The sequence below is a fragment of the Rhincodon typus genome, chromosome 1, assembly GCF_021869965.1.
Source record: "Rhincodon typus isolate 14 chromosome 1, sRhiTyp1.1, whole genome shotgun sequence".
Taxonomy (NCBI): Eukaryota; Metazoa; Chordata; class Chondrichthyes; order Orectolobiformes; family Rhincodontidae; genus Rhincodon; species Rhincodon typus.
This window is the reverse complement of record NC_063332.1, coordinates 112487004-112496070: the sequence shown is the minus strand read 5'-3', so window position 1 is coordinate 112496070 and position 9067 is coordinate 112487004.

Genomic DNA, 9067 nt, shown 5'->3' with positions numbered 1-9067 from the left:
TGAAAGTTTAAGACAAGAAGATAACATTATCTGCTTTCCGGAGGGACCACTCTCTCCGTGACTCCCTTGTCCGCTCCACACTCCCCTCCAGCCCCACCACACCCGGCACTTTTCCCTGCAACCGCAGGAAGTGCTACACCTGCCCCCATACCTCCTCCCTCACCCCCATCCCAGGCCCCAAGACTTTCCACATCAAGCAGATGTTCACCTGCACATCTGCCAATGTGGTATACTGCATCCACTGTACCCGGTGTGGCTTCCTCTACATCAGGGAAACCAAGCGGAGGCTCGGTTTGCAATAAACGACTGCACCTCCCAGTCGCGAACCATTTCAACTCCCCCTCCCATTCCTCAGACGACATGTCCATCCTGGTCCTCCTGCAGTGCCACAACGATGCCACCCGAAGGTTGCAGGAACAGCAACTCATATTCCGCTTGGGAACCCTGCAGTCCAATGGTATCAATGTGGATTTCACAAGCTTCAAAATCTCCCCTCCCCCACCGCATCCCAAAACCAGTCCAGCTCGTCCCCGCCTTCCTAACCTGTTCTTCCTCCCACCTATCCCCTCCTCCCACCTCAAGCTGCACCCCCATCTCCTACCTACTAACCTCATCCCGCCCCCTTGACCTGTCCGTCCTCCCTGGACTGACCTATCCCCTCCCTAACTCCCCACCTACACTCACCTTTACTGGCTCCATCCCCGCCTCTTCGACCTGTTTGTTTCCTCTCCACCTATCCTCTCCTCTATCCATCTTCTATCCGCCTCTCACTCTCTCCCTATTTATTTCAGAACCCCCTTCCCCTCCCCCTTTTCTGATGAAGGGTCTAGGCCCGAAACGTCAGCCTCTCTGCTCCTATGCTGCTGCTTGGCCTGCTGTGTTCATCCAGCCCTGCACCTTGTTGTCTCGGATTCTCCAGCATCTGCAGTTCCTACTTTCTATGATGGAAATCTGTTCTTTTATGGCTGATTGTCAGAGATATTAACATGTGAAAGTCAGTACAGTAGACTAGCAGAGATCATTACAATATTTAAATGCCTTGGCAGTATGTTGAAGTTAATGTAAAAAGTGGTAAACAGTGGATCAATAGTGGTAAGCAGCAGAGATGGAGATTACTATTATTTTTACAGATGTTCATCATCTCACTTACACACTGAACGTTTATCCATAAAAATAATTGCTGCTAATAACCCTATTAATGGTCACATGTAGATAACTCTATCAGTATTTCTCAGGGATCACAGACATAAACATTGAATTTACATTTGGGCTTACATGCTAATCAAGTTAAGACAAGGCTTTGAAGCAAGTACAGTTTATAATTATTGTTTTAATCTTCCAATACGCTTGTAAATATTAAAATGAATGGTTAGAAAATCAGGCTTTGAGGGTCTGCAAGTTCACAGCTGGAGTTTCCACTCAGAGTTCTTTATATGTGAAGGTAAATGAACAAACAAGGATTTTGCCAAAATTTGCAATGAAGGAACGGTGCTGATATGGAACTGTTCTAAGAAAATTTGAGTCATAATGTGGTGCATTCTTACACCTAGAAAAATGGAAATCAATATCAAAACAATACGAACATCAAATGATTAATTTTGTACTGCAAATACATTTTATAAATATACAAATGTGTGGTTGTAAAAGATCCTCCATTAAATACAACAAAAATATGCAAAATCTATAAATACTCTGAAGAGAGAATCGTGTCCAAAGCCACTTTCACGAAAAGTAGAAATAATAGTTTTCTAAGTATTAGGCATGATAACATTGAATTCAATAACTAAGAGTTAATAGTAATTTGGGGCATGTGTTGATATCTTGTAGATCATTAAAGTAAATGTATTTTCACTGAATATGTTAATTAATCTGCTTTATACTGTATCGTGCAGATAAAACCATAAGAGGTAAAAACAGTAGTACACCATTGACCCCTTGAGTCTGCTCTGTCATTGAATAGGATCATGGCTGATCCAACATTGCACACAACTATACTTTCCTGTCCTTTCCCCATAACCCTTGATGCTTTTACTAATCAAGAATCCAGCTTTCTCAGCCTTACATATACACAAGGTCTCTGCCCCAACAGCTCTCTGTGGCAGGGAGTTCCAAAGAATACAACCGTCTGCGAGAAGAAATTTCTTCTTGTCTCAGTCTTAAATTAGCACCCTTGGTTTGGATCTAGGCCCTCTGGTCTTTGACTTTCCCATATTTGTTGTGCTTCTTCTAGTTTTAAATTGCACATCACAATTTTGTTAATGAATTTCTACTAAACATTTATCCCTATTGTTTCATTTTATTGTTTGACCAGATTTGGCTCAATTCTAAATGATAGTCCATTATTTGACATAAAATAAAAAAAACCCTGTGTTGATCCTAAACTTCAGCAAGATTGCACTATTGAAACAAAAAACATGTCACCTGCCATTTTGTTGACTTCCTTTGATATCACAGTCTTTTACCAGAATGTTGATGTCCACACATTTATCAACTCATTTTTTTTTCTGTGAATAGCAGACAGAATGAATGAGAGCTGTGGTAAGGAAAAATAATCTAGGATTCCCATTCTTGAATGTAATTTTCTGTACCATCTGAAATATGTTAGTGTGAGCATTTTGGTTCATACAGAGTTGGAATTTTTAGAACAATAAAATATTAATGCGGAGTACTGGCTGAGAAATTGCAGACCAACATGTGCCTGATTTTACATTTTACATAAATGGTAGAATATCAGGCAACCCTATAGGCTTGTCAGTAGTTCCACTTCCCACTTCCAATGGATTTGCTTGGAAAGGGCTCAAAAGGTGATCCCAGCTCCCAGAAAAAGCTCATAAATTTACAATCCTTTCCCATCAGTTCTGAAATACTAAATTTTTTTTTGTTTGTAGGTGTTGATAATTCTCCTAAATATTTCCAGCAGACTTTTCGATTCGATTTCTGTTTTTATTCCTTTTTTATCTCACCACAGCAGATGGTCATCTTTTAGTCTTTAAATAAATAAACATGCATTTATATTACCACCATCCAGTTTGAGATTACATTAAAGAGGAATGAGATAAATAATTAGAGAATCTGTCTTTAGAGGAGTTGATTTGGAAGAACCAGGTAACTGAGAGACCTTTCTCTCCTTCTCTACATAATGCATCTTTATCATGCAGCTGGAAAAGCAAACATGAACTCAGTTTAAATTCTCATCCATAGCAAAGCTCCAGCAGCAAGTCAAGTTCTCTCACAATTCTTTATTGGAGTGTCATTTTTGAGCTGAAGACCAACTGTTAACTTGTGCTGACTATGCTTATTTCAGTTCCCATTAAACGTGAATAAGTTACAACAATTTTCTTCAATCCTTAGTGTAAACACTTTTGTCTTGCAGGTTAACGTGGCCTTCTTTGACACATTTTTCGAATGCCTTTCTTCAGCCTCAATGCAAAGACTTGATTCTTGGTTTAACAACGTCAATCTCGTGATATACAATGCCAGGAGAGGAATCTTGCAGGTGTCACTTGGTAGTACAGAAATTGAGTATTGCTGAAAAAGAAACATGCCATCAAAGCTTTACTCTTGTATCACAAAGGCAGAAATTTCCAAGCAACAATGACCTATATTGACCGAGAAGGTGGTGTGGATTGGTTGACATATTGATTCTGCTTGATACAGGGTGAGTTCACTTGTCAAATAAACTGGGCCCTCTTCTCATTTGCATACATAGTTTATCACCTTGAAAATTTGGTCTTCTTGCAATCCTGTGTCGATGGATGCCTAAAGCAAAGCTTTAACTATACGGCTATTTTCTCAGCAATACTTGCAAAAAGCTATCTCAATATTCTAATTTTCTCAATAGTCATTATATCAGAAACTATTCTAATTCAAACTTATTTTTAACTAATGATTCAAATGTTACCTTTGCCTCAAATGTTATATGAGTTCTAATCTTTGGTACTTGCATCAAGCTTCTAGTCTGATAGATAGCGCCACTTGTGAAAGGATAATGCTGGAAAACGATTCTAATCAAATGCCATTCCCTGCTGCTTCATGTAACAGATTTTTCATCACTCCACACGTTGATATCAAGTGGTACCAGGACTGTGCACTTAACATCCTGGCACAGTTTAAGACTTCGGAGATTTGTTCCATATGTCAGTGTATGTGTACCAGACTGTCAAGAAAATTAGTCTGCCAAAACCTGGCAATCAGCCTAGAAATTTATCGAAATATTAGTTTGTTATGCTTTCTTCCCAATACATGCAGAGAAAAGAAATGCTGTTTTACTTCAGCCCATAATCCAAGATATATATTTATTCTAAACATGGTTTTAAAATAATTTTAAAATGCATAAAACTTTTAACAGATTTCTTCAAATAATTTATTTGGAAATTTTATGACTTTTTTTAAATCACTGAGAAAATTTCAGAATAAATTTTGTTGAACTGTTCTATTTCAAAATAAAGTGAATTCCCATATTTTCTTCTTTGAAGGCATGAACTTCAAGCATTGAATTTATGTTTTAAAGTGAGACAAAGCAGGTTGTGGAATGTCACAAGTCATCATCTTCTTAACAGAGTTCATGGGAGTCAATCAACTCATCCTAGACTCTGGGCTGAATTTTTACTGTGCATGAGAATGAGTTGGAGTGAGTTAACGTCTCATGCTTTGAGTCAGAATATTAATGCTCATTTTGCAAGTTCAGTTGACAGTGCTTTGAGACACATATCCTTGGGAGAATGATTGAAGGCAACCCTCAGTAGGGAGACAGCCAGACACAGATCAATTCCCAAATTCTGGATCTGACACTGGTGACATAACTAAAAAAACACTAATGATTTCAAGTGGTTAGTCAAGGTCAGAGAATTCAGCCATGATGGGATCTCAGAAAGAATGGATATGCCTGCACCTGTGTCCAGTTTACAACTTGTATCCCTGTCATTAACCATGATATCTGCATACCATTACTCTTTTTGTGGATCTACTTCCTGTATAACACATCTTGTTATTCAGTATCATGTACCACTTGAACTGTTTCAGATTGGAGTGGTCTAGTTTTAAATATTTCATCCAGCAGATTAAAGTCTACTCTTTCTGCTCAAACCATCTTAAGTTGGCCCGTCTAATGGTTTGCACAACACTCTGCATTATTGGATGGATAGGCTTCACACCAGTTGGGCGGTTTTCCTGCTGGCATGTTTTCAGCTCTCTGACTGATGAAATGAAGAAGAGGCCGAATCAGAGAGTCTCACCGCAGGGAGCTTTCATGTCATAGGAACATAGGTGCAATGTAGGCTATTCTGCCCTTTAAACCCCCAACATCCTAGATCACAGCTGGTCATCTCCTCAAAGCCATTTGCTCTCAGATTAAAAGACTTGCAAAGTTCAGCTTTCTGGTGAACCGCACCAATTTGGCCAACATGGGATCTTCTTTGGAGTTCAAGAAATCCATTAAAGCTTTGTCCTACAACCCCACATTTAAAAGAAAAAAACACTCCATTTAGGCATCACACACTGGGCCAGTAATTATAAGTCCTAGGTGCCCTTGAGAAGGTGGTGGTGAGTTGCCTTCTTGAACTGCTGCAGGCCATTTGATGTAGGTACTTTGGCAATGCCATGTGGGAGGGAAGCCCAGGATCCTTCTCTTGCCCTAGGAGAGTTCACCTCACTGCCGTTTCTCCGATCTTGCAGCAGATGACCATTTAAGAGTAAGAGATTTAGGAAATGTTCTTTCCATGCCGACTCTCCATTCCTATGATTGTTCCAGTCTCAAAATAATCCAAGTGCTGATGGAGGCCATGGTCCTTTTAATGAAAGTCCTTTGTTAACAGAATGAATATGTCAATGATGGGTCAGTAGGCCCAGAGGTGGGAAGCTCCTGCTTTTCTCTGGAAAAGATCCTCCACAAAGCTCATTAATCAGGAAATCAAAGTTCGTGATCCAAAAATTATCCTGCCTATCCACAAAGTGTTCAAGATTTTATCTATAATATCAATTAATTATAACATTCTGAGATATCTTAATATAACTGTTCAGGCTCTGTCTTTGGATGAAACAGAATATTGTATTGTGTTGCACTGGTACAGCAGTTTCAGCTGAGTAAACCACAGCCATATGTATAGGGCCAAGGCCTGACACTCGGCTGAGCACAGTGGGTATTCAAAATTGGGAAATGCTATGATTTAAAAAAAACAAACACCCATTTAGAAACAAATCTGCTACAATCCACTTGCGTACCATACTATGAAGTGAGATTAATCTATGACCTAAGGAGATTTTCAATGGATAATTATATTTAATCTTCTAATGGATGTTGTTATAAGAAAATTTCCCTAATGTTCAATAATTTGTACTTTTGAAGCTACTGTGTACCATCACTATTAATCCTGGGCTCAATCAGTTTGACAACAATATCAGTGTTACATTTTTAGTATATAGTATGTACCACAGAGCTGGAGGAACAAACATCTCCAAGCCAAGAATTATCATACTGCTATTGCCATCATATCAGCATTATCATTGTTCTATTATCAGACTGTCTACGGATTATTTTAATGTGTATTGTTTCAGAGCAACATTATTGCTATCTAAACTTACCAGCAACATTCATCAACTTGTAATACTTTCAGAGTGTGGTGGAACAAGGTAGTGGTGAAAGGATATTTACTTCAATACACTAGCCTAATATTACTGAAACAAAAACAGAAATTGCTCGAAAAGTTCAGCAGATCTGGCAGCATGTGAGAAGAAAAATTAGAACTAACACTTTGGGTCCAGTGACCCTTCCTCAGAACCCAAACCCAAATGCCAGACCTGCTAAGCTTTTTAGCAATTTCTGATTTACAGCATCTGCAGTTCGTAATATTACTGAAATATTTCTTTCATTATAGGTATCACCTAATCAACAAGTTCAGGTGGGAACTGAAACTGGGGCTTCTGGATTAGAGGTATGGATACTACCACTGCACTAGAAGAGCAATGCACCTTTCCATTGCAATCTTCATTGTTTATATATACACTGTCCAGCAATGATGCCTGAAAGGTTGATCAGCTGAAGACTTACTCTAAACAGAGAAACTCTGCACAGTGCAGTAACCAGTTACCACTATAGAACTGACCCTGGGCTGAATCTTACTTTATTTTTTGGCTAAATGCCAGTTGTGGAGGATTTTGCCATGAGGCTTAGTGGGTTTTTTTTGCTTGATTTGACCAAACTCACTTCATTAACTACCTACTCCTTCCTTAATGTATTTCTCATCTCTGAGTCTGTCCCCACCATACCATGCATCATTCCCAGAACAATTTGCCACTGCTGGGGCATCCCAGAACTGAGTGGCATCCCAGGTGATGGCACAAAAGGCTGATGTGCACCTGGACAAACATTGTCAGTCCAAAGCAGCCCTGAACTGTCCCTGACATTTGCCCCAGTGATGGCAGAGACGAGAAATTTGCCACTTTGTTCTGCAGGTAGGGTCCTGAAGGTGTTACAGGACAGGTTAGTCCACAAGTGGGATATCTTCTTCCCTCAGGACCATGTCTACCTGGGTTTCTGCCGGGTGATCTGATTTCTTCCCACAGTCCAAAGATATGCAAGTTAAGTGGATTAGTCATGCTAAATTGTCCATTGTGTTCAGGGATGTGTAGATTAAGTGCATTAGCCATGGGAAATACAGAGTTAGGGTAGGAGGGTGGGTCTGGGTGGGCTGCTCTTTGGAAGGTCTATGTGGACTTGTTGGGCCGAATGGCTTGTTTCCACACTGTGGGGATTCTATGATCCAAGATGACACCAGATCATGCCAGCCTTTTCCAAGGTTGCCAGCTGTGTCAGTGTAGTTTCAGCCAACTGGAAAAATGCCCAGCAACATAGGAAGAAGGTCGAGGACATTCTCCGCTCCAACAGCATAAGTGACACCAACTTCTCTCCAATACCTCACACACACTTTATTTCTGCTAATGTAACCACCTCCCATCAAGCCTCAGGCTCTACCACTCTCATTGTGGCTGCAACATCTTCCTTCACTTGCTATCAGCCATCCCAATCCCCAATGCCATTAACCCTGCCCACCTCCTGCACTGCCTACAATTCACTCAGGACACCTTCCCTCATGTACCAAACACTTTCATCTCCCTAAAAACTTGCATCTCTCTCCTTCCGAGGCTACCTAACATTTGGGTCCTTACCTTGATGCGGAAAGTTTGATCGCTGTGATCGCACCAAGCAGCTAACTGACTGGATCCAAGCTCTGATGAACAGTTACCGGGCTGAAAATGTTAACTCTGCTTTCTCCCCGCAGCTGCTTCCAGACCTGCTGAGTTTTGCCAGCTATTTCTGTTCTTGCAACTATATCCAAGTCCCTGGGCTTGTGTTGGAAGCTGCCTTTGACATAGTGTGCCAGGGCCCCTTCAATGACGGCTCTCTTTCTTTTGACTAAACTGAGACCTACAAGCAGCTATGAACAAACTATGGTTTTGTGTCCGCACTTAAACAGCATAGCAGTAGAGAAGTTTGGCTGAAGAAGCAAAGCGCAAAACAGCAAGGCAAGGTAATGCAAGGCAGGGATGCTGAGGACATTCAGATACAGTTAAAGTGAGTGAACACTATGACAGTGAGCAACCAGGCCAGAATTGCAGCCTGGTCCAGAATATGAATTGGGCGTCAGACTGAATGCAAAGTGACCTTACTGAAACATTACAATGGTAGTTGCCAGAGCAGCCTGAGGTACAGTATGGAAGTGCAGAAGTATCCTGTAAGTGGATCAGGAGATGTACCATGTGGGTTCTTAGAGGCTGGCACATGTCCGATGCCAATGTCTGTGGATGTGAGGTGCTGTGGAGGGTGCCCATGGAGCAAGCCCTGAGATGTTGGTGTCCAACATGGAAGTCGTTTGGATCAAACAGTGAGCTGAAGTTGCCAGGTACGCACTCTGACTTCCATGTTGAGAATTCTAGCTTCTTTGGGACATTTGGTAAGGTAGAAAACTGAATATTAATGAGGCAAACTGAAGCATTAATAATGCATTTAAAAAACAATAATCCCCCTTAATTGGCATCTCGCTGCTGCCTGGCAGCCCTATATCAGATGCAG